General features: G+C 40.7%; 1 long non-coding RNA gene across 3 annotated transcripts; it reads right to left on the reverse strand.

Annotated features, from left to right (window-relative positions):
• LOC125328176 lies at positions 1-26,807 on the reverse strand. 3 transcript variants are annotated; one of them, XR_007204579.1, is made up of 5 exons: positions 26,633-26,807; positions 26,204-26,374; positions 17,023-17,284; positions 5,049-5,195; positions 1-1,400 (listed from the first exon to the last, which is right to left on the reverse strand). It is a non-coding gene; the product is annotated as an uncharacterized LOC125328176 (long non-coding RNA). The 3 variants fall into 3 exon arrangements; XR_007204581.1 differs by lacking the exon at positions 5,049-5,195 and having other exon boundaries at positions 2-1,400; XR_007204580.1 differs by lacking the exons at positions 1-1,400; positions 5,049-5,195 and adding an exon at positions 14,264-14,932.
• Between the last annotated feature and the right edge of the window lie 248 nt (positions 26,808-27,055).

The following is a 27,055-nucleotide window of genomic DNA, read 5'->3' on the forward strand; positions in this document are numbered from 1 at the left end:
AAGAAAATACATGAAACAAACCAAGCTGGAACTCAAGAACTTTTTACTTAGAGTTTTCTTTATTAATTTTCATAAGCATGGAATTTGATTTTATCAATGAACATAGTTTTATTTTATTCCACTCTCTTTAATAAAGACAGATGTGTCTCCATTAGTTTTTGGATTGGCCCCACTACAATCATGGAGGTGAAATAATTGCAAAAGAAATCTCAGATCACATTCTTCACATCCATTAAACTCATGTGCTAGCAGTTTGAGCACTCTCTTAAAGATAACAATGTCTGTGGTATCTTTTCATATGTTTTGTGTTCAGACAGGTTACTGATGAAGGCTGCTGTCAGTACCTTCCATATTTCTTTACTGTCTTCAATAACTCAGTAATATTTGCGAATAAGTGACAAGTAAAAAACTCAGATGTAAAGATGGAGCTGTTCAAATTTGTGTTTGGACACAATGTGTCCAAGAACATGGAATGCTACCTGAAAGGTAAAGTTTCAGGTAATTACAACAAACACTTTATTATGATCAGATTAATTATGAGAAAGTGATTTGGTAATGTGCAATATGTTAACATTGAGATAGGAAGTACACCACAGGAAAATAAAGACTAGTCCTGTAACTGAGGAACTCTTTTCATAGTCAGTTTGGATTAAACTCTGCCCAGTGTAATATGTGCTTTGTGTCTGTTCATATGAGCACAGTGGTGTTCATAGGACCATTTTATGGTCTTTTCTATTCAGCGGATTATTCACCTTGTTATAGTTGTGCCTGTTAAAGTAAAACATATACAGTAACTCAGAGTTACCAGACTTAAAAAATATTTTTTAGGGCTCTTGCAGTCAGCTTCGTGACAAAAAAATTCAAAAGATGGAAACATTACTGCCTTTACAATTAGAACAACACAAGGAGAGGAACTAGATTCAAACAGTGATTTTTTTTTAATCCTAGAAAACTCGTGAGCAGTTTCTGAGGAATTTCAGTATTTTCAGGATTAGATGTATTTTAAATACTCACCAATATTGTGAAAAGGACCAAACATCTGATTAGCAAATATTCAAGCTCTGTATGGATTTGGTGTAGCAGACCTCCATAACCTTCACATACTTCAAAGCCTAATAGATATCATCTTCATGGATTTTTCTCTCTGGGGTGGTTTCTATCCCTTTTGTGGACTAACTCTTCACTCCTGAAATGAGGCATCGGCGAAGTGGTGGCAGCTACATTGCCACCACCACGTTTGCGTTTCCTGCATGTTTCTCTCTTTCTTTCAGGACACTATTGCCATCTTTCCTAATGTTACTCTTCACTCTTCTCTTTCATTTGCATCCCTGAGGAGGGGAATTAGGTACTTCTAAACGGGTGAAGCTCCTGTGAAGCTAAGACTGGAAGGAATCCTCATTCTGTGATCAAGTAGAGGGAGAGAAATACACATGAAATGTCATAAAACAGTCAATAGTGAAACCTGAGCAGGTTATTGTGAAGTCTGCAGTTTCAGGAAGATGGAAAAATTATGTATTTGACAGATCATTCAAGATGCAATCTTGGGCTCTGTAGAAAAATAAGAAAACATTATGTTCTTCAGAGCAGGGCTAAACCCAGTGTGTCAAAAACAAACAGCTGGTTCTTCTAGCAATGAATTCTTAAATACATGATAATATTTTAATCTCTGCTTCAGCCTTAAATGAGAATTTAGAAATCTCGAGAATTCTTCTCTCCCAAACCACACACTCTCACCCAGTTAAACACCCACTGTAACATGTGGATTAAACAGTTAAACAGATTTTAGGAACTGCAGATGAAGGAAGAGTATCTATAAGTCATGGGAGTGTCAACATCCTCAGCGCTTTATGGCTTCTGTGCATTATAAATTATCTTTTAAGCGTTACAGATAAAGTCTAAATCGCTAACTTGCAATAAATAGAAACATTAAAAAGAATGTTATCCTGGATGTAGCTCTGAAGAAGCCAGTGAGCAGGTACTGCAGTTGAAGTATCAATGTAAAATTTTCTAAGCACCGCTGCAATTTGCTTCATGCCAATGGCATATTTCCCGTCAGGTATAGTACACGTGCCCTTTCTGCTTTCATTCGTGTTTTATCTCCCTCAAGAGACCTGTTACAGCCAACAAGCAAAAGTTGTGGTATGGAGAATTATTACTATTATTAAAAATGAAATATAGAAGGAAAAAGTAATATTATTTATGTCAGTTTAGTGAACCAAACAAGCCTAACTCCTACTCTTGCAGATGTGGGGGCTGAAATGCCAGAACTGTGTTTTCACTTCAGACTCTCCAGCATTAAACGTACTGTGCTTGTCGAGAAAAGCATACCCAAGAATGAGCAAAAGTGATGTGTTTATAAAAGAAAGGTCTACATGTTTTCACTTCTTACTTTAAAGGTCAGCTTCGAAGTAAGCATAGACTGACTAACACCAAATGATGCCAGCATTTTGTATAGTACTTACAGGACTACAGAGGCATCACAGTTCTTTTACGCAGCAGCATTTAGCATGGGGTAGATATATTAAAAGAGTCATATTTTGTAATAAATAATATGGATTTTCTCAAGTCCTTCTCTGCTCTCAGCATCCTGGGGAGGTGGCCTCCCTGGCACTAAAACAGGCTGTGTGTCTCCCTGGGGACTTAGAGCTGAGAGACAGACAGGGAGCCTGGTGGTGTCCTTGTGTTCCCCAGCACCACCCAAACCACGGTTGTGGAGCACTTGGATTCCACCCAGTCACCATTTCCTGATGGAAAACAATTCAGATGAAAACATTTCAATGAGCTCCACTAAATATACAAAAGTTTTGATATAAGAACCCTTTAATTCTAGGTTTATTTTCAAGCTTGGGAATAAGGTGCCAGCAGCAGTAAAATTGTGTAGCTTTGTCAGCATTTGCTGAAAGCAAAGATTTTGCCTGCAGAATTTCTGGTTCTTAGATTTGCTTAGCCTGTGTTGGGAACAATATGCAAAAATCCAACCAGTCCTATTGCTGACATTAATCACCTATTCCTGTCACTTTGATCATTCTGTGACTGAAAAGCAGAAAGTCTGAGAGAAGGAGTTAACACTGTTTTAGGAAAATCTGATGCAATTCATACAGGGCCTGATCCTGAAGGAGGCTAAACACCCTGGGCTGATAGTGGCCTCTGATGGGAGACAAAAGATTTACAGGTTCCACTGAGTTTCTCTTCCTACAAGCATTCAAATGTACCCCATTTAAACTCCGGCCATGACTCCATAGACAGAAGGAAGATAGATGGGAGAATTTTTAAACTGGGTTGTTGTGTTTTGCTGAAAATGAAAGGGTTGTGCCCTCAAAGAGCTATCAAGTCATTGTCCCCTTCCCCTCTGCTAACATATGTCTTAAGCTTTCTCTTTTATTCTTGAAATATTTTTACAAGCTGATAAGAGAAGAGGAGGAGGGGAAAGGGGAAAGGGGAAAGGGGAAAGGGGAAAGGGAAAAGGGGAAAGGGGAAAGGGAAAAGGGGAAAGAGGAAAGGGAAGGCTCAATCATTTTACGTTGTCTAGTAAAAAGCCAAAAAGTCATGTCCCTCTGCTGTGATCCATGGAGGGCTGGGCTCAGTTTTCCTCGGTTTCTGATGCACTGTGTATGGTTTTTTTTAATATTCTAGTCATAGAGATCATCCCACCGCATTCCAGTTGATAATAAAATTTCTTCTCATTAACGAGAATTATCAGTTCCCCTAGCTCAGTAGTCAGTCTTGTAGCATGGGTAATTTAATGAAAAATGCCTTGCCTTCATATTCCTTGCCACATCAGACCACAGTATTTATGACACACGGAGTTTAAATATGTATTGTCTTTGCTGTCTTTATACCCCTTGTTCTTGTTGCTACTTCTCCTACTTATTCAAGCTGATTTCCAGCTGAGAAAAGTAGGTCTCTAACAGTCTGTGAGGGATGGTGACACCAATTCTCAGTAAACCGTGACAAATTTAAGTGCTTCACAAAGCCAAAACCTTCTGTTTTCATCAGTCAGCTGTCCAACCCCTCACCTCCAAGGTGTTCTCTTTTCTGCTTTTCATAAAACATCCCTTGAACAAAACATCACTTGAACTTTTCTCTGCTTTTCTCGTCTTCTGCACTTCTCACACCTTTATTACTTATGCTGTTCCATGTAATATTTTTATTCCCATGTATTTTCAGCAGAGCAAGACCTGCCTGACTGGTCATTCCGTCTAATATTAATGTTACATTTCTAGATTTTTTACACTTGGAAAACAGGACATTTGTTGTCCCTTCTATCTTCTTGAATACTTTTGCATTTATTTTTATTTAGATTATAGACTGCATGTCTTTCCTTTAAGACATCTTAAGAACCTCTTTGTTCCTGTTTCCTACAGTGACAATGTTTGTTGGAGAAGTCCCTCTTTTTTCTCAGCAGGTGACTCAATAAGTGTCTGATATTGAGACAATACTATTAGACAGATTAAGCATCTCTTAGTTACAGATCGCTAGTCCACTGCAACAGTTTGCAACCTAATCAGTTCCCTTGCCACTGTGGCAATGAGTTCCAAATCTACTTGGCAGAAAAGCGGTTCTTTAATTCCGCACTATGCTGAATTTGGCACTTCCAGGTCACGTATCTTATCCTCCAGAATAGCCATCAATTTGCACTTTGTGCATCATGAATCTCCCCAGCCTTTCTACAGAACTGTATAAAACTGCAAAGAAAAGTCACAGTAAGGGTTTCTTTATCCATCATATTAAGCAAACAGCTCCCCAGCACATTTTCCCTACCAGCACGGGCTCTGTATAATGTAAATACTAATGATGAACATTTATGAGTAATCATATTTCTATGGATCCAGACCCTGATTGATTGAGACCTGCAAAGCAGTGTCAGACAGACATTATTCACAGTAATGTTTTAAAGCACTGCTCGAAAACATTTGAATCAATGGACTTTGTCAATCGTTATCCTGTCTTGCAGAACACTGTGAAACTAAACAAGTCTAAGTGGTGTTTAGTGCTGTTGGTGAAGCCACCCAGACAAACTACACTCAGAAAAGAGCCTTTACACCTACCGCTGCTTTGTATGATTCCTGCAGGCCACTGACCAGAGACACTTTACAGAAACAGGTTTGAAGATCAACAGCTCTTCCTATTAGCCCTTGTGCCCTGAGGAAATTAATAATGATCTCTTGACTGGAGTCTGGAAAAATCTGCTTTACCTGAAAAGATTTCATTGGACATCTTTGTTAAAAAATAAAATTTTCACATAGCAATACATTAGTACATAAACTAGAATGAAATTTTAAAAAAACTTTAATATGAGATTGTCATGGGTTAGCATAGCTCCGGAAGTGATTTTCTTGCAAAGAGGTGCTTACAGCTTCCTCTACAACCTAACAGAACCTATCAACTGGCTAGTTTGAATATTGACAATTTTTTAAGCCACTTAAAAATTTTGATACGCCTCTGTGGTCCACATTTAAGAATGGACAAACCCCGGGAAAGGTCTCTTGCTTCTGGTCTTGGGACAGGTAACTGGCCTGGGCCCATGCAGCCCAGCAGGGCTGGGACACAGCCATCCTGGAGCCGTGCGGCCCTGTTCCATCCATGGCCGCCCCCCCAGCCCTGTTTCGTGCAGATGGCGGCGTGGCCCGGTTTCCCCCCTCCCCACCCTCTCCAGTGTGGCAGAAGATTCAGCTGAAGCTGCCCTGCTGTCTGGCACAGATCATGTGACCAACAGCGATAAGCGAATTCCAGCTACAAGGCCTGGGTAAGATTAACCCTTTTAGTGCTGTAAGTTTCCTCCAGAACAGATGAAGCCTGCAGACATTAAGTAAAGAAGGAAGAGCTGAAACCCAGAGGGAGGAGAAAGAGGAGATGCTTAGAAGCTGAAATTCTGTTGTAAAGCTATGGTGGTGATAGGCTGTGATATATCAGAGTACCTGTTGTAATTTCATGAAGGCATGGGGGATGGAGCGTTCAAACTCCATTTGTGAGCAAAAGTACCTGTGCTGAAATAAGCAAATGCTGAAGCAGCTGTAATTTGATGAGAAGTTTGAACAGGGAAAGATGGAAGTGATGAGGACTCTTGCTCCAAATCGGAAGGAGAAAGACCTCTGTTCCTAGAGATGCTCCCAGAGATAGTCCTAGAGATGAAGATGATGAGGACCCTTTTGCTCCCAGGGAAGGGGAGGGCCTCTATTCCTAGAGATGAAGATGCTCCTGGAGATGGGTGAAGAGAACCTCTGTTTCTGAACAGCTCAACCTTAAAATGGTACCCCAGTAGCTCAAGATTGGACCCTCAAAAGCAGTTGTGGGGAAAGCTGCAAGTTGGGGGAAGGGACTCTCACATCCGAGCAGAGAACCAACCTGGGTGGCCATCTCGTGATACTGAAGTCATGAGAGAACTTCTTGTGGAGATGTCTCCATAGCATGAGCAAGAGAGAATCCTCTCCCTAAGTGAACTGAAAAAGGTTATCATAGAAGTGGTAAACTGACTGAAAATCTCAAGGGTTGTCTTTTTACATTATCAGTGGGAGAAGGGAGAAAGGTGGGGGGAGGAGAAGTGTTCTGAAGGTGTGGTATGATTTTTTTTTCTTCTTTTAGGTCTGTTAATGAACTTCTTTATATTCTTTTAAGTTTTGTGCCTGCTTTGCTTTCTCCTAATTCTTATCTCACAGAAAGTAAATAAGTAAGTAATGAGTATTTTGGACCAAACCACTACACTCTAATTGCTGTTTCTGCCTGGTTACAAACTGAACCCGCTACAGAGATAAAACCTGAAAAGCTTCATGTTGGATTCCTGTACATTACAGGTCTGACATGACTTTACTATCCTGCTCTCCTTGCTTATATAAGGAGGACAATGACCAGAACAATTGACCAGAACAATGGTCCTGTTGTGAAGTGGGTATCAGCTTGGATATAGAAATCACATACTATATTGCATTAGAGTCTTTATTTATATCCCAAGATTTAAAAGTTTAGTTAAAAACCTTGGCCAAAATTGCCATGGTTGTATTGCCAAGCATTATTAAATGGGTTTAAGAGCCATATCCTTAGAGAAACCTGTATAACTGAGCAGAGATAAGGCTAGCAGTAGGTGCTACTACCATTAGTGGTAATCCACCAGAGAGTCAAAAATTACTTCTAGGTGTAACAAGAAGCCCTTGTATCAATTCTTCAATATTATTCTGCCTTTTGAACATGGTAACAGAACATGTTGTACTTGTCTTCCATCTAGCATCATGAATCTTTCAGCAAGCCTTGCAACTTGCAAGTTTTTAAACTCCACACTTCACCTCTGGACACTCGCTTCTATTTTATTACCTAATTCATTCACCCATTATTTCTTCAGACTAAAATCAATTATGACGCTTTAAAGCTATTTGCTGTGGAAGGTGCTTTAGTGTCAGACTGCTAAAGTAGACAGTAAACCCCTTGATTTAGTGACAAAAACATGGAGAAACACTGTTAGATGACTAACTTGTGTAAGCTCAAGGACTAGCTGGTCTTTCTGGGTCACAGAGTTTCTTTATGATAAATACAGGATTTCAGCTGTCTGAAAGCATTTTCAGGAAACAAAGATGGCCAAGAGGAAGATGGGCAAGACCTGAGACAAGTTTTTAAAAACTGTTGGAGGAGGCTTCCAAAAAGGAATGAAAGCAGTATGTGATGTTTTTCCCGGAAGGCCTGGCTCATAGCCTGCAGACAAAAGCAATGCCTTTGCTGTTGAGGCAGCCTTAAAATGTGTCCTGACAGATTGGCAAACTCAGCTGTAGCACCAATCTGGAATGGAAGAAGGGGCCAAGAATAAGAACTGTCTCTTCAGGAACAAAAGTTACCAGGAGCACTGCAAAGCTCTACTGGAGGATTTCAAAAGCATCCAAATCAAATTTAAGGTCTTGAATCTTTCCTTTGAAGTGCCTTTTGGTCTGGACCCAGGTTACGTAAAATATCTACTGGGATTTGGAAATATCACAAGTGCAAGGTTTCCTCTCTCAGGAAAACACTGCTGTCTCAGGAGCTGGTCCATTCTGTGGTGTAAACTGGGAACTGAGTACATCACTGACTTCCTCGCCTACTCTAAGGTCAAGGCAGGTTTTCATCTATTTTTACACACTTGTATAAAATCTATCCCAACAAAAATCCTATCAAAACAGGGCACCTTACTGAGCACATTACACTCCCTACAGAGAGGATCAGAGGACAAATATGTGACAGATGGCCGGTACAATGCTTAATGCACTGGTGAATGGTACTCAAATAGTGTGGTGATAAAGGCTGTAGAAGAGACAATATAGAGGAAAACAGGTAGAATGCAGGGTGCTGGGGTTATGAAATAAAGGACTGACAATGGGAAGGGTGAGTGCTGTGTGACCTCAGCATATAGAAGAGTACATGCAAAGGATTCAGCTAGCTCCACAACAAAAACACACACTGTTGTTAGAAAGGTTTCAGTGACCTCTGTCGTATTATGTGTGTGTTTAACAGGTTTTACCTGAGAGGGTGACGTACTCGTTTTAATGATCTCAAATAGGACTCTGCCCTCAGAGAAATCTTTTTTCCTCCATTCAGTACCTTATGTCTGTGATGTTGTCCATCTGGCAGGTAAGTGTTATTAAAGAGTAGCTGGTAAACTGGTAAGTTTGATGAATGCATGAGGTAAGTGTACGCTCAGCTGATAAGTAGTCTGATACAGACAATTTTACTTAAATATATTTAAAACATTTGGGGACTACTTGTAGTTTAAAACCATGGGGAAGGAAAAGGAAAGGGACAAAGAGAAATAGCTTTATGCTAATCTACATTTCATCTTATTTTCTATTCTGCAGTGAAACATGGGCTCTCCCTCTAGCTGAAATTGAAGATGGAGACAAGATTAAAACATGAAGGAGAAAAGGTCAAGAAGCTCAGTAATACAGTGTTGGGTAAATGAAGCCATGTTATTAGCTACCTCAAGCTTTTTTTTGAATGCAAAATATCTTTCCACATTACTGAATGTTGCTGGTTTTTGTAATAAATCTCTGGGCATTCTAAACCACCACTGTGTCCAGATAGTCAACACATATAGATCATGTTTATGCTAATCCTTGGACATTGGCTCTCTCCCTGCATTAATCATTACCTCTTTCCAAATTTAGTGGCTCCAGTTGCACCTTCTGTAGTCGAAGGTCAAAGTCGATAAAGCAGGTACAGGATTTAGGACTATGGAACCACCAGTTACTAGGCAAAACTCTGCATTGACTTAAATGTGTATTCTGCTGTAATCCTGACCACCAGTTCCATATGATGGACTGTCTGTACTGTTTCCAGTTCAGATGTCAGCATTTGTTCTTGATGAAATCACTCCAGCCTTTTGCCACTGAACCCTTGTGTAAATTCCCCATCTATCAACGATTCACTTGATGCACATGTCCAAGATCAGCTGTGCACCCCAGCACCTGAACCCAAAGCTTGTGCTGCAGTACAGCCCCTGCATCCACGCAGGCAATAAGAGCCAAAAAATCCCCTTCTTCTTTGTGCCATCTTAGGGATGCATAAATGGAAGAAGTAGAGAGGGTAATATTTGGATTTTTTTTTTTTTGTGATTATATATTTCACAACAAAATATCATGTTTTAAATTGTGAAGAGATGGCAAAAGAAGTGGTTTTCCGATTCCAAGCTCACTGAAGGCAATGGCAAGAACATACTGGGTTTAATAGGCTTCAGACTGGGCCATTGGTATTACTTGCTCCATTATCTTGTGTCCTCTCTGTGGATTTAAGTGATATTGCTATGATCTCCACTACATATTGCTTTGAACCTCTTACCCTACTGTTACAAAACAAATGTTCCTTTTGAACAAGGATATATTTGGAAAAGAAACTTGACATCAATTTCAGTTCCCCCTGTCCTTTTTTTGTGACTGATACAGCTTTATTGAAAAGAAACTAAAAGTTCCTGATGCGTTTGTTAATACAATATTTCTAAGGAAGACACTGACAGCTGACTGTATCATAAAAACTATGTATTTTAGAGGAAAAGTCTAATTAGATAAATACTAAACAAAACCACTTAGCCCACAGCAAAGATAGTTTGGTTATTGGTTCCTCCAATCTCACTGGCATTTATGTTGCTATAAAATCAGCACTGCAAGGAAACTAATGTAGAAACAATACTCATTATTATACCAGTATAATTAATATATTAATGTGTGATTATATCGCACATGAGAATTTATGAGAAATTAGTCAAAATGTTGTCCTTTGCCAATATGTATGCATAGTCTTAGTCTTACAATCTAATGCTAAATGGCAAACTGAAAAAACTCAGGTCTTTTGAGAAAATTTTTCTTAAAAAATTTCGGTCCAATAGAATAATTTTGTAGAAATATAACTGGTCTTCTTTTTTATCTTAAACTGTTTTCCCAAAGCCAAAATACTAACCTTTTCATGTAAAATAAGCTGCACTGAGGCACTATCACAATTTAGAAATATTTGCAGACATTTTTAGAACTCAAAGACCCAGTGACTAATAAGAAAGTGGGCAGAAAAAAGAATAGGTAAGAAAAATAGGATCAGTAATGAAGAATTGTCAAGGAAGAAATTAGACTAACAGAACAAACAAACAAAAAGTTTATCAAGGAAAAAGATATTTAGACAATGTAAAACACAATGGGTAAAGATAAAACTTCTTGTGAGAGAAATATCAATGGAACTTCCAATTTAATGACGCTTGAGGAAAAATGTTTGTGTGGTCAAAACAACACATATGGACATTTTCAGAATAAAGTTTCTATTCCTCATGTAAGATGAAATCTGTTTTTGGAATTTTATTTTTCCTGTCTCAAGAAAAGGAAGGAGAGATTACATGAGATCCAAAGTATTGCAAACTTCTCACAAGCTCAAGTGTCAGTTCCCTCTGGTACTAATTAACTGTGACAATTAGGACAATCCATTTTAGCTGAAAGGGTGAAAACCGTGTAACTTCATACCCTTCTGAAATGAGAAAACTGTTTTTGTCCTGCCTTCCTAGGAAGCAGGAAGGACTCTGTGAAATGTTTGGTTTTTTTCCCCCCAGTGGGGAGCTATTTGTTGTCAGCACTGCTCAGAATATCTGCTGCTTTTACTCTTCAGGTCCCGAACCTGATTGTTAGGACATCTCCTACCTCCTTGTGGAGCAAGAGCTTCTGTATTGACATTCATGCAGCCACTGACTCTTAACCTCCCTTTCCTTCAAAGACTTGCCTGTACGGTACAGTCACACACCTGCCCTGGTCACACACTACATCCCTCCATGGAGAAGAGAGGAAGAAAGAGAAGCTTAGTTATAAACCTGAGTCTGGGCTAAGCTCATGAGGAGTCCCAATTTCTACGCACAGATAGTGAGAGCACAGATGGGAAGGGGCAGCAACGGGGCCTTACGGTAACGTCATCTTCCAGAAGCAGTCAGGCCTTCTTAAAACACAGTACAGTGACACTGCTAAATGTAACCCTCAGTTTTGAAATAGTGTTCTACATTAACTGGTAATTTGTTTGTTCCATGACATTTAACTTCTTCCTACTTTTTCCAGGACAAATGCTATTCTCAGGGATGGCTGCATCAAAAGAAATGACAGTGAAAACATGTGCAACACCTTATGTGCATCTTTGTTGACCCGGCAAATCATAAAGCAGAAAAGAAATGTGGCCTACTTAACAGCACACTCTTAGTGTGCATGACACTAATGGTACACAGTATGTACCAGAAAACAGCTTTTCTTTTATGAGCTGGCCATGCTTAAGAAGGCAACAGTCACAAATCACAACTTTACAGTCTAAGTGGTAGCGGTAAAACAATGTCTTCAAATATGTGAGTCACACGTACTTGTACGCATGTATTTTTAACCCAAGAGAGCAAAATAATAAGCTGAGATAAACAGGATAAGGATAAAAATGTAGGTAAAACACAGGGCTCCCAAAACAGAATTCCAAGCAGCAGTGCTCACTTCTATTTCTAAACAGAGCACCGTGAATTTTATCAGGTGAATTAGATACAGAGGAGTTTCTTTGTTATTTAACCAAACTCCACGCAGCTGGAGGCAGCCCTTCACATTCAGAAAACTACAGCGGAGTTGATGGTGAGCAAAAGGAGGAGAAGAGAAAGAAGACCAGGTGAAGGGAATGGGGAAGGCAAATCAGGGCTCAGGCAAATCAGGGCTCAGGCTTAATCATCTTGAAGGGCTCTGTGGGAGACGCACAATGATGCTGATGACAACTGAAATACGTTTTAAACAAAGACATCTTTTGTGGCAGCTTACAGTCCTAGTCTTGCTCTGACCAGCACAAAATATCCTCATCAGCAATTCAAATTACACAGTCCTCCAGTCTTGAATATCCATTACAGTCTGGAAAATTGAAGTTGATCTCTGTTTCCACAGTAAAACACCTGTTTCTGCCAGATATGTCTGTAGTGGTGTGTTTTCGTAGTAACTAAAATTAAATCATGCACAAATAACAAAAGCAAGATTCTCAGCCCTTATATTTTAATGTTAAAGTTGTAATTAAATGAGAAAACCCTAAGCTAATGTAATTTCAAACCAGGAGACCTGGAAGGTGTCAATTTTGCTCAGAAATAAGATGATTTAATGACTTGAATTAAACAGAAAACTTCAAAATATTCAAATTTATTGTGAAAATGAGACGATGCCTGTGGCTGCCAACCAGCTGGATATAACATGCAGGCTGTCTGCCAGCAATCTGGTATTTTAACTAGAAATGTAGATTCCCTAGGTTTGTAGCAGCATTATTCATTCTCCTCTTCTTGGATACTCTTTGGCTTGACAGATCTCTTTCAGCAACATCCAGTATCAGGTACTACTACTTCTGTCTGCCTAGGGTTTTCACTAGAAAGAACATGTTGCCTCAGTCAGTAATTCAAATATTTCTCTGCAGAGCTTCAATAAGTGAAGGGATTTCTGCCTTAGGAGTTCTGCATGGCAAACTGCTGAAGCAGTTGTAGTATAGCACACTGAAGACACAGAAAATGACAGGGAAAAAGGTTGGTTTGCCTTCAACAAACAATGGCCTGCAACTATTGCATAGTACTAGAGGTCAGGACCTTAAAATATGTTAAAATGCCTCATGTCAATTTCAAAAGAAATTAGATAACTCTACATTTCTGTATGGACCACAGGTCCAGCAGGTCCACGTTTAAGTGGAAAGCCACAAAAACATAATAATGATCTCCCTCTTGAGGACCTTTTCCTTAAGATTATTTTTATTGGATCCTAAACCTTTTAAGTTAAATTTTAAGAAAGTTCAAAATCCCTTAGGTTTAAATAATAAAATTGAATTTTGAAGTATAAATTTGAGAAGTCATTGTGGTACACAGACAATACAACTTATGAAAAGATGGTGGGAAAGACAGAACAAATATCAGACTCATTGATGGCAAATGAGGGCAAATACATGTCCTCATAAACCTTCAGAAAAATTTGTTATGATCAGAAACCCTCTCCAGGCAAAAATCTCACTATGGTTTTTTTTTTGCTCTGTACTTATTTTCTGAAAAATTTCATCTTGTTCCACTGTGATGTGGAGGATACTATTGAGTTTATGTATCATTATAACTTCAGCCAACCATGCTGCATAAACCTGAAAGACATTTTTAACTGGGATGTCACTTACACACAGATTTATGAAAACTGGACATGACATTTTCCTTACTACAGTAATTGCTCCTGCTACATCTTTGGGAATTTTCCTTAGTTCTCATTTGGAGGCACTCATTTGTGTTGTATCATCTCTCATCCTTAATATGATGAAATTAATTTTGAGTGACATAGCTCAAGGTTTTCTTTCCTCCAGAATTTGAATTCTGTTTGTAGTCGTGCAGCTTTGTCCCAAAGTGCTGAGCAGCAACTTGCCTCTGTAGAAAGGGAAGAGCATTAGAAATAACTGAAACATTGTCTACAGGAAATTTATATTTGGGACAGAAACGCCCTCAGCTCTCCAGTCTGCAAGTTCACAGTCTGGACTGCAGTCAGAGTAGGTACTCCAGGGTGTAAGTCAGCACATCAGCATGGAGGCTTATCCTAGGCTAGGGTGAGCTGCTGCCTGGAAATGCCTGCTTCTCTTCATTGAACAGAAGAATGACTGTTCAGTGACTAATATCATTTTGAAGAGGACAAAACTAGATGTAATGAACCTTACCCCATGTGAGAATCACAGAACCATAGAATGGGTAAGATTGGAAGGGACCACAGGGGGTCATCTGGTTCAACCTCCCTGCTCAAGCAAGGTCATCCCAGAGCACATGGCACAGGATTGTTTATTCCAAACAGTTCTTGAATATCTTCAGTGAGGGAGACTCCAGAATCTCTCCGGACAATCTGTTACAGTGCTCAGTTACCCACACAATAAAGAAGTTCTTCCTCATATTCAGATGGAACTTCCTGTGCATTAATTTCTGCCTGTTGCCTCTTGTCCTGTTGTTTGGCATCATGAAGAACCTGGATCCATCCTCTCAGTGCCTTCCCTTCAGATATATGTATACATTGGCCAGGTTCCCTTTCAGTAACCTCTTCTTGAGGCTGAACAGGCCCAACTCTCTCAGCCTGTCCTCATAAGTGAGATGTTCCAGTCCCTTAATCAGCTTGGTAGCCCTCTCCTGGACCGACTCCAGAATCATCATGAACTCACAGCAAAATCTGACACTTAGCTGAGAGCATTTAGAAATTGTCTTATTACATTAACATGCTGTTGAAAGGTGCTATAACGTATATTCTTGGAAATATCACTGTAATTTAGGATGGATTAAAACAGAAGAACAAGTATCCAAGGATCTCAGTTTCACCCTCAGATCTACCACTTGTGATGCTTTCCTCAGCAAGTCCCTTAATCTCAATTCCACATTTCTAAACCATAATATACTCATCAGTCTTCATTCATGACTTTTGAAAGCTGTTCTGAGTTCTTTAGATCATGTAACATGCTACAAAAAGAGAAAGGGAAATAGTAAGTAATAATAATTGCTAGCAACTGGAAAGAACTTGCAATTATTTCTTTGACAGCCCAAACTGAGTTTCACTAAGAAAACTGCATTTAAAACCAAGTAAAGTGTGTCTTTACATGTCACTAAGAAAACTGCATTTAAAACCAAATAAAGTGTGTCTTTACATTAGTTCCTCCTCAAGCAGAGTTAGAGTTGTGTATAAGAGATTTCCAGGCCATTATGGCACAGCCTGGAGCAACTCTAATGAGGCTGTCTGCTTTGCTGGATTGTTTTTAAACACACTTTTTCCAGTTACTTTCTAAAATGTCAGTTTCTCATGTAAATGAAGCATGATGTTGGAAAATCCAAAGGCTGTTTTGTGGGGGTGGAAAGGGAAAGAAGCTGGCAAGCAAATCAGACCCTGAATTACTTGCATCACTTATTGTGCAGGGTTGAGAAAGGAGCAGTAATTTATCAAAAGTACAGAAGAATCAAAGTAGTTTTTGATACAGCAAACATTTAGACCATTAATGACAAGTAGAAAACACAGAAACCAGCACTACCAGTACACAGAGTAAGGAGGTCTGTTTGATAGGCAAAGTGCACGTGTGTGTGCATGTATAACTCCGGATCATCTCCTCTCCAGGTGACATTCAAAGACTGTAAGCAAGATAATTAAAAGGATTGCTAAATGTGTTTGCTATTAAATTGATAATAAAAATAAATTTGTTTTAATCCTGACATATGTTGGCATTTTTTCCTTTAAAGACAAAAAAAAGATAGATCATTGTCCTAAAAAATCTCTGCATTAGAGGAAAACACTTAAAGCTTATATATTTGCAGTTTGCAACACTGATTCTCAAAATGTTTGCTTTTTCCATTGCTTTGTACAGAATCCATGTCATGAAAGTAAAAATACTCCAGAGAGGCCCCGCCCATTCAGTTTTTAAAGTCTAAAGAAGAGATTTAAGGACACTTAGGCATCTCTTTTTTGCTGTAATGGGAACCAGGTGCATAAATGTCTTTCCAAGTGTAGCTTCTGATTTTGGCTCTGCAACTGACGACAGTTTTACTGAAGTCACAACAATGATACTGGCTTACACCTACTTTCAGAAACCCATATCCTTCCTGTTTAAAATAAAAAACCAAACAAATGTGGATTAATTTAATGAACTTTTCTTGTCCTTTTAAATATTTCAGTTTGTTGCCAGCCTGTATGGTCCTGCATTGTTTTCAGAAGAATCTACTAAACCCAGTTTGCTGGTGCTCTATCTTGGCATTGTGGGAGACTGATCAAGGCTGTCATCACGGGTTATTACTTTCAGAAATCAAATGAGATGATTATACTTGAGAGCTATCATGCTTGAAGCAGCTGGAGAAGAGGCAGGGAGTAGACACCTTCCATTGAACATGCATTGTTTTCCTAAGACAGTGTAGCTTTACATTTTCCTTACTATATAGGAATATATAGGAAATATATACCATATATGAATGTAGGAAAATAGAACGGGCACCCAGAAAAATGTCAGTATTGCTCACTGGAACCAGGGGATGACAGCTAGTACTGGTGACACTTCTCATTTTCTACTTTTGGCAGCACTAAGAATTCAGAATGGAGAAAGTGTTGATGCATTTTATGCCCCTTTTATACATTTCAGTCTACTCTAGTTAATGTTTATTGTTAGTGTAACAAAAACAGACATATATTTTTCAGCTGTACAATGATCACAGGACTGGTGAGAACAGAGTGAAAGATTGAAGACACAGATCCAGATAAGGGCCTAATTTCCTTCTAAACCACCTGAAGCTTCATATGTAAAGTATTTTGGTATACAGTGTATGGATACACAGAGAAATTAGAGACAATCTGACTAAACAAGGTGACAGAGAGTATCAGCCAGCTTTCAGTCAGCCATATGCATAAAACCTTTGAAATAGATCTAATGCCTATGTCCAAAAGCCTGTTTACTTTTGCATAGAGTAGTAGTAGTAGGGAGAACCCTTTGCTGAGTTAAAAGTGTTAAGTACACCAACAAGACCAGTGCATACAAGACAAAAGTTTTATTGCAACCCCCAAGCTATTTAATTACCTCCTTCCTGACATATTTGGAAAGATTAGCACTGGCTTAGGTGTCTTCTGAGTCATGATGCTGAAGGATACCATTCCCTGAGTCTTCTTTTCTTCATAACTTTCACATCTTTTTCTCTCAGATTCTGCAACACTCAGTTCCTCCTTTCTCACCTCCTCTGGCTTCTGTCCACAGTTAATCAAATCACGAATTCTCAGTCTTTCTCATATAGAGCTAGCTGCCAACTCTGTCCATCCAAGAAAATGTAAATTTCTTAACTTCTCTACAAAGAAGGAAAGACATAAAGATTTGAAAAGCAAAGTCAATCATTGAGGAGAAAGAAATGTCCAAGCAGTGAGAAGGAAAACAGGACCCCTGGACTAACACCAAGACTATGGTACGGGTAGAAAAGGTGAAAGAAAAGTAAAGGTGAAAATTAAACCATAAAACCGAAACCTAGAAGGAAATACATATTAATGTGAGTCTTCCTTACCATTAACCTGTGATTATCAAGGTGGTGAAATATTTCTCTTTGCTTTTTCATATTTATGTTTCCTCTTACTTTTTACACTGTCACAGGAAACCAGTTTCAAGTTCACATCCGCTTTTACTTTAAGGCAATATGTTAGCAGCAAGGCTCTCAAAGACAGGTATATGATATGTTTTCACTGCAATACACTCTGCTTAAAGGGAAAGGCAGACATCTCACATATATTGAAATGTAAATATCTTCCCAAACGGATGATTCTCCCTGGAGTTAGATATTTCAGATTAGCTAATTATGAAATCTGCCTACATTGATGGATTTTAAGGGTGTGAGAACCTGACATTCCTTTCCAACACATATTTATGTTCGTCAGGTACCATATGACCATGTCATAAGCCTAACCCAGCTATCTGGGAAAGAAATTGTGACAAGCTCTGTGGAAGGTATCTTTTCAGCTTTATACCGGCTAGCGCTTGTATTTCAATGCCTTAGAAAACCTTGAGCAGCCTTGAGAGGTAGCACGGGCGATCTAGCACTTTAGTAGCTCTAAAATCGGTACCTGAATCAGCTGCAGAGCAAATACCATCAGCAGAAGCAAAGAGGGAGAAATATAGCTCCCTGCTCGCTCAATTCCCTGCAGTTAGAAGCCTTCAAATGAGACAGACAACCAGAGATGTTTACAGAAGGTAGCTGAGCTGAGAGAGAGCGTTTGCCTCCCCTCGACCATCTTTTATTCGGAGAAGGGGAAAGGGGATGACTGGGGGCGGACCCGGGGTGAGCGGCCAATCAGACACTGCTGAAGAGTCTGAGTTACATTTGGCTTTGCCCGCGCTTGGAACAAAGGGACTCGGAGCACATGTCTTTGGGAGGGGGGAGGGGAAGCTCAAAACAGGCAGCAACAATTCCCTATTTTTTTTTCTTTAAAGCTGGGTTGTAACTCTTAGTAACTTAAAAGTGCATAGAACAGTAACAAAACAACAGTGCAAAATATAATTGTAATCTATCGTCCCTACAACTCAACAGTACCTAGGATGCCTTTAAACTAGTTCCCCAGTCAAAACTCAGGGGTTTAGTCAGGACATCTATGGTATGGAGTATCAGGACAAAGATTTACAAAATACAGTGCAAAAACCTGAGTGCAAAACAGTGCAACTTAACTTAAGGGATTAACATAAAGATCTGCAGTAGGGGGTTTACATGAAGGTGCTAAATCAGGATTCTTTTTACGGCGTCTCTTCCAGGAGGCAGTTTTAACCTCCTTAACTTTTGAGGAAGTGACGTAAGGTTTTACCCACTTCCCTGGGATCCATCTCAGTCCTTGAGGGGTAGATACACTGGCATACCCACGTCCCCAAGTTACAAGTTTGTACGGTCCTTGGATTTTTTGAGTCTCTGGGTCCCGGATCAGGACTTCTGGATTTTCCTGCAGTTTCTGTCTCCTGGTGTTCTGGAAATGACGATAGATGGGAGGGTTTGGATCCTCAAAGGTGCCATTCAGGAAGTTTATGGTAAACAGTGCTTTGCTGAGTCTGAGGACAGGTGAGTTGAGTTTGGTGGTCCCTGATTGTTGTAGCAGCATTCGCTTGAGGGTTTGATGGGCACGTTCAACAATGCCTTGTCCAGTTGGGGAGTGAGGAATACCTGTAACATGTCGAAATCCCCACTGCTGACGAAAGTTTTTAAACTCCTGGGAGGTGTAGGCAGGTCCATTATCAGTTTTTATCTCCTCAGGTATACCGAGCACAGCAAAAGCTTGGACAAGATGTTTTTCAACGTCCTTAGCCTTTTCACCTGCATGTGCAGAGGCATACATAGCACCAGAGAAGGTATCAATAGAAACATGAACGTATTTTAATCTCCCAAATTCAGGGAAATGTGTGACGTCCATTTGCCACACTTCACCGCTATTAATACCTCTGGGATTGACCCCCATGCCCAGTGATGGAAGCTGTAGCTTCTGGCAGTTGGGACATGTTGCCACTATTGCTTTTGCCTGTGTCCGCGACAGGTGGAACATGCGGATAAGAGCAGGAATATTTTGATGGTACATGGCATGGCTCAATTTTGCTTGTTCAAAAACTTGGGGGAGCTTTGGTAAGTCGGCTGATAGAACTATGTCTGCTGGCATAGCCAGAGCATCAGCTCTACGATTACCTTCTGCAATAAATCCTGGCAGGTTTGTATGTGACCTCACATGCATGACAAAATAGGGATGCTCTCTGTGGGAAACCAGATAAATTAATTTTGAGAGTAAATCATAAATTTTCTTGTTTGAGATTTCTTTTAGGAGAGCATGCTCAGCTCTAACAGTTACTCCAGCTACATATGCTGAGTCTGTGACCAAATTAAAGGGTTCTTTGAACCTCTCAAATGCTCTAACAACAGCTGCTAATTCAGCTACTTGTGGTGATCCCTGGATTACCTCGATGTCAGATTCCCACTTTTGCGTCTTTGGATTTTTCCATGTGACCACGGACTTTTTACTTTTTCCTGAGGCATCAGTAAAAACGGTAATCGCATCGAGGGGTTTTCTACTTTGAATCTCTCGAGGGATGAAAGAGAATGGCAGATTAAACATGTCATGTTTTGGGTAATGATTTGAGATTTGGCCTGAGTAACTATCTAATGCAAATTGTAAATTTATATTATTTTGGAGTAGGTGATCTAATGCGTCAGTTGTTACAGGTAAATAGATGCATGCAAAGTCACATCCTGCCAGGGTGCGGAGCCTTGCTCTACCCTTCATGATAATTTTTGCCATTAGTTCTTGCGGCTGTGTGATGGTTTTAGGAGGTTGGAGTGGAAGGAACACCCATTCAATTATGATGAGGGGTTCCTTCTGCTCTTTGTCCCACTGAAATATGAGGCCATGAAAGCGTGGTACCTTCCCTAGAATGACAAGCTTAAAGGGTAGGGAGGGCTGATACCTGTGTGCTTGTCTGGTGGAAATGAGCTCTTGTATCTTTTTGAGAGACTGCCTTGTCTCTTCTGTCAGGGATCTAGGGGATGCTGGACCGCCTTCCCCTTTTACTAGGTTTGCAATAGGAGCTACATCCTCTGTGGTGAGTCCTAACCAGGACCTTAAATACTTCAGTGTCCCACAGATCTGTTGCACTTCCTCTAATGTTTTTGGGTTATTATTAATGGTGACAGGTGTTGGGGTGATAGAGGTTTCTGTGATTTTGAGTCCGAGGTATTTCCAAGGGCTTGTTCTCTGCATTTTTTCAGGTTGTAATTCAAAGCCCTTGGCCTCTAGGGCCTCAACCACCATGTTAAGTGTCTGCTCGAGATACTGATTATTGGGAGCACACACCAGCACATCATCCATGTAATGCAGGATGATGGCTTTCTCTGCTTTGGCACGGATGGGAGATAGAATTTTAGCAATATACTCTTGACAGAGAGTTGGGGAATTTTTCATACCTTGGGGAAGCACAAGCCAATGATAACGTTCCATGGGAGTTTCACGATTAAGAGATGGTACAGAAAATGCAAATCGAGGGGCATCTGCAGGGTGGAGTGGAATATGAAAGAAGCAATCTTTGATGTCAAGAACAGCTAAATGCCAATGTTGTGGGAGCATTGAAGGTGATGGCATACCTGGTTGAAGGGGTCCCATGTCTTCAATAACCTTATTAACTTCTCTAAGATCTTGGAGTAGCCTATATTTGTTCTTTCCCGGTTTTTGTATTACAAACACGGGTGTGTTCCATGGGCTGTTAGTTGGAACTATATTTCCTTTAGCCAATTGTTCAGCTACTAATGTTTTGAGTGCCTCTAAGTTTTCTTTTTTTAACGACCACTGGTTAACCCACACGGGTTCATCTGTTTTCCAAGTTAATTTATGTGGATGGCACTCTGCTTCAGTGGCCTGCAAGGGAAAATTTTGATGTCTAGGCGTGATATCAATTTTTGTTCCCCACTGAGACATGGCATCCCTTCCCCACAGGGTGAATTTGGTGTCTAGGACATACGGACGAAGTGTCGCTATTTGTCCTTCAGGACCTTCAATTTGGATGGTGTGTTTGGACTGCTTTGCAATTTGGGTACCTCCAATCCCTTGTATGATGCCCTGAGATTGCAATTCCCATTGCGTAGGCCACTTATCAAATGGGATGACAGACACATCAGCACCTGTGTCTAACATTCCCATGATACTGATTTTATGTGATTTGTAACGGAGCTTACATTCTATTACAGGTTTGTCATTTCCCAAAACCTCAGTCCAACAGATGGCTGGGATATGACCATCTGTGGGCAGGTATTTGGGCAGTGGAAAGGCCTGTGCAATGACTTGACCCTTTGGCATAAAGTATGGTGGATATATACATTGTACCATTAGGTTAGAACACCCGTTCTGATCCATTTTCATGAGTGTGGGTGTAACCTCTATCTCAGCAGGTGTTTCCCGAGTATCCCCAATAACAAAAAGGTATGTAAATTCTGGCATGTGGTCCACATTCTGGAATGAAATGGGTATTACAGTCTGTTTGTTGTTGTTGAAATGGTGTGCTTTATCACAGGTTACCTTAAACCTGAGTCCAGAAGTCCAAGTTGCTTTGTCTGCAGCCCTATTTATGTCTGAACGCGGAGCTGTTAGGACGCGTTGAGTCGCTAGTTTCCCTGCTGTTGACCTGGGGAAACAGTCTTTGGAGAGTTTTTATCAGCAGTTATAATTGCTCTGCAATTGCGAGCTACATGTCCCTTTTTCTGACAACGATAGCATACAAAGTTACCGCGCAATTGAGTTTCTCCTGTACCTGTAACATTCTCCACAACCTCCCTAACCATCCCCACTTTTTTCAAAAAGGGAGCAGCTGTGTTCAGCTGCACCTTCTTCGTACAGACTTCGAGGATGGATTCAACAGTAGGAGGAGGATACAGCGGGAGAGTGAGAATGACTTGTTTGCAAGCATCATTCGTATTAACTTGGAGAAGTTCGAGTAGGAGCGCTTGTTGGAGGTCAGGATTAGGGACCTGGGAAGAGACAGCTTCGTACAAACGGTTATAAAAGTGAATAATATTTTCATTTGGCGATTGCTTGATGGTGGTATAATGAGAATTAGGAGTTTGAGATGGTAATAATGTTAAGGCCTTTTCAGCAGCACGTGTGATTTCAGTAAGAACTGGACGAGGGATAAGCATTGCTTGTTTTTGAGGATTTGCCATATTATTGTCACCAGATAAAAGGTCTAATGTGATATAATTGTTTTCAAAATCCAGGTAATTATCTGGAGTTTGCAACAAAATTTTCAATAAATCAGATAAAATTATTTTCCATTGCTTTTTCCACACCATAAAATCACCAGGTGTGAGAAGAGTTTGCATTAATGTAAGTAAATCATGAGGTACAAGTAAGTGAGTTGCAAAAGTAGCACTTAAAAGGCTCTTAAAATAATTACTATGCATTCCAAACTCCTTAATTGCCTTGCACAAATCCTTAATATCAGAATAAGAAAGGGGTTTCCAGTCAGGGTTAGCTCCATTGCTAGTACAAGAGAGTGTAGTAGAAGCAGTTGGAGTTACTTCCTGGTAGCCATGGGTTCCCGGATTCAGAGGGGCAGTCACAGGACTGTGGGAACCTGGGGCGGGACAATGGGAAGCAGGGGCGGGGAGTGGAGGGGCAGGGGCGGGGAGTGGAGGCGGGGACACGGCCGGAGGAGGGGAGGGGTCGGGGTTGTGGGAAGCAGGGGCGGCACTTGAGCCATGGGCGGGAACAGAGGGAGGGGTGAAACACGACGCTGTGGGGATGGGGTTGGGGGCGGGGTCAGGGTGTGACGCAGGAGTGGGAGGGGATGGGGACAAGAAGGGATTTGTGGGATGGGGGAGAAAGGGATTGTGGGAGGTGTAGTTTGGAGAGGAAGGACCATTGCGTCCGCCATTACTGGAGACAAACAAACTGGGAGAAAAGCGGTTGGGGGGAGGGGTTTTATCCCGGGCTGCCAGAACATGGCAATGGCTGACCCTGGGAACAAAGAGATCAGGGGAGAAGGGGTTTTTACGCGCGCTTGAAACATGAGGGCTAGAAACTGGGGAAAAGGGAGTGGAGAAAAGGGGTTGGGAAGGTCCTGGGATGGGCTCCGGATTCCCATCCAAGGCAGGGTGCTGAGGAAACACGGGTGAGCCAGGAGGACGATAGCTCTCCTGTGCTGAGAAGCAGTCTGCTCTAGCTGTGTTTTCCAGCGTAGGGGAAGAGGGGTCTGGGACACAGGGGTTGGAAGAGGGTATGAGGGAATTAACAGGGGGGTTTTGCAGTGGCTTTTCATGTACTGCCTTTTTCTCCAGCAAAGTATAACTTAGTAACAGGAGAGGAAAGAATTTTGAAACTGTTTCATCTCCTGCACGCCTCAGAGAGGAGAGTTTTCTCCCCACCTTATCCCAAAATTCAGCAGATCTTATGTCTTCGGAGGTCAGATTAGGAAAGTACTGAAAAAGCCATTGTACAAAAGATTGAACTAGATTTTTAGGGTATTTATGCCCAGTTAAAGAAAGGTAACTTTGAACTTGGTGGTATATTTCTCTATGGTGTGCAGAAACTTCAGATCCCATTATGAATGCACACGAAACCTCAACCCCTTACTCACGAAAAAGGAGGAAAAAAAAAGAGAAAGTTTACACCGGCACCAGCTTAAGACAGGAGCCCCTAAACCAGCAGGGAAATACTCACCAGAATTCTGGATTTATCACAGGAAAGCAGGTCCGGAGAAAAAAAAAACGCGAGAAGGGTCTTCTGCTTTCCAGCCGTTCCCTCGCCACGTGGCGTGGGGGAGGGCACAGGCTGAGGCTCTGGGCTCGATGTTACACAAAAAGTAACACCTTGCCACACAGAGCTGGCACAGCAGGACGTGCAGAGCTAACTCCAGCAGACACAGCTGCCGGGACACCCTAAAGTCTCTCAGAACCGGAGTTCAGAGATAGCACGCTGGGCGCCAAATGTGGAAGGTATCTTTTCAGCTTTATACCGGCTAGCGCTTGTATTTCAATGCCTTAGAAAACCTCGAGCAGCCTTGAGAGGTAGCACGGGCGATCTAGCACTTTAGTAGCTCTAAAATCGGTACCTGAATCAGCTGCAGAGCAAATACCATCAGCAGAAGCAAAGAGGGAGAAATATAGCTCCCTGCTCGCTCAATTCCCTGCAGTTAGAAGCCTTCAAATGAGACAGACGACCAGAGGTGTTTACAGGAAGGTAGCTGAGCTGAGAGAGAGCGTTTGCCTCCCCTCGACCATCTTTTATTCGGAGAAGGGGAAAGGGGATGACTGGGGGCGGACCCGGGGTGAGCGGCCAATCAGACACTGCTGAAGAGTCTGAGTTACATTTGGCTTTGCCCGCGCTTGGAACAAAGGGACTCAGAGCACATGTCTTTGGGAGGGGGGAGGGGAAGCTCAAAACAGGCAGCAACAAAGCTCTATCTAATATGCTAGGAAGTGTTTAAATCCTATCCATTATGCTGAGCACAGTACATTGGTTGTGGCTGACGTGTCAGCTGCATTTATTTTCTCAGTACATTGTTACAATGCATTTAGGTTGTCACTCAATTTCTCTCCTCTCTAGAACAGCAACAGAAATTCAATGGAGATGTAATTATCACCACCACATTTCCTCTCATCAGGAGCATGATTGATTCTATTTGTAGTTTTAATATGACCAGGGACATAAGTGGTGATTGAGATGGAAAGAGGAAGCCCTTTCATTTTGTGTACATAAAGGAAATGTGTGGCCCCAGATACACAATTATGGACATAAAACACCTTCTATCTGCAGAACACCTACATGGCTGAAAGAAGTCACTTCACCAGATGTTAAAAATCATGTTTCTCAAAGAAGTTTGTCTCTAGAAAACATACCCTATTTTAGGCACTGCAAATTCTTCTTACACATATTTCCATTCAAAGTTTAGAGTTCCTGTGACCATAATGTTATCATTATAAAAGTTTCAGTAGTGCCCTTAGAGAGGATGCAAGGGATGGATGTAAAATATTTGGGTTTGTCATGGATACTTGGAATTTTAAACTTGATCCCAGATGAAAAATTTCAGTTATATAGGCTTCTAAATAATGGGCAATGTTTAATCTAGTTAAGTAATATTTTAGTATCTTGCTAACATACCATAAGAGTTACTCTAAAAAATTTGGAAATACAGTCTCAGTCACCATGATAATTTACATCCAGACATTAAGCGTGGAACTCTATTCATACCATTCAAAGCTCTTAGCGAAAGGGCAAGCAAGGTAAAATTATTTAATTTGTATTGAAGATGGAGTGCAGAGAGAAAAAACCAGGATAATAATTTTAATTTGAAATCTCCACAGCATTTGGTTCATGAGATGAAACACACATGCAGGATATTTGAAGCATGTATTATTCATCATTCAAGCAACATTTTAACCTTCCATAACTTAATTTCATGGAAATTAGAAATGTCTGCTCTAGAGGCTGAGATTGATCAAGTGTACAGTAATAATCTTTCCTCCAAACTCTCATTTTAACAACACCCTAAGAAATCTATTCCAGATTTGTTTGGGATGTAGAAAGAATCTATTCCTGATATCATAAGACTGCCTTTCTTGTTGCAGTTGAATGGAAGCTTCACTCAAATTTCAAAAGCATTTTAAAAACAGATTCTGCTTTTGCTTTTTACATCAGAACTCAGCTTTTTGTTAAAGGGAATTAACAACTTGCTGAAAGAAATAGTAAGACAGAACATGAATTGTTACCTTATTCACTCTTTCTTGCTGTGGTCTCACATACGCAAAATTCAGGGCATGTTTATCATTCATGTCAGGCCCTCGAGAGAGACAATTTGGGTGATTTTTACTTTTGTACTGATTGCCACCAGGAGCTCTTTGGGAAGTGAATTCTAAAGCTTTCCAATCAAACAGATTAACCTGTAGTGTTTAAAAGCAATAGGTTAGACAAGTGCCAGCCATTTGTCACTTCACTAAATCCTTCTTTCAAATGTATTAGCTAGGTGTCACCACCTCAAGAAAGAGAAGGCATTTGTTTTTTTCATGGCTTTGTTCCTAGCAGTGTAAGAGGGGTTTGCCTCACTGAGATCCAGGTGTCAGTCTCAACCTTGAGAGAACTAGCTAGTTCATTGCAAAAAAATCACGGCCTCGCCCTCAGGGAAGCAAGGCAGTACATACCTGCTACACGGCAACAGCTGCTCCAAGCAGGACATCAAACACACGGTGTGCCACAGAGACTGGATGTGAAGGTGCTTGTGCTCAGTGACTCTTCCGTAAACTGCCAGCTCTCTCTCATTTGCGCCTCCCTCACGGCAATTCAGGCTCCACATCTACCCGTTTTAGTTCAGCACAGCTTGTCCTGCTGAAAAAGCTCATAACAGTTATTCTAGATTACAGTATCTTGGTTAACTCTAACGCAGGCTGTATTTCTTTTTTAAATACAGTGCTTTCTGTAAAGTGTCCAAAAATCCATTATTCTTCCACATACAAATGATCTCTAGCTGTACTGTCCCCCCCATTACTACTGCAGGTGGATGGCATGGTACAGACACAGACACACAGCTCTGCAGTTTGTGATGTACAGCTGTGTCTGCTTCCAGT

This window comes from Corvus hawaiiensis, chromosome 6, assembly GCF_020740725.1.
Source record: "Corvus hawaiiensis isolate bCorHaw1 chromosome 6, bCorHaw1.pri.cur, whole genome shotgun sequence".
Lineage (NCBI taxonomy): Eukaryota > Metazoa > Chordata > Aves > Passeriformes > Corvidae > Corvus > Corvus hawaiiensis.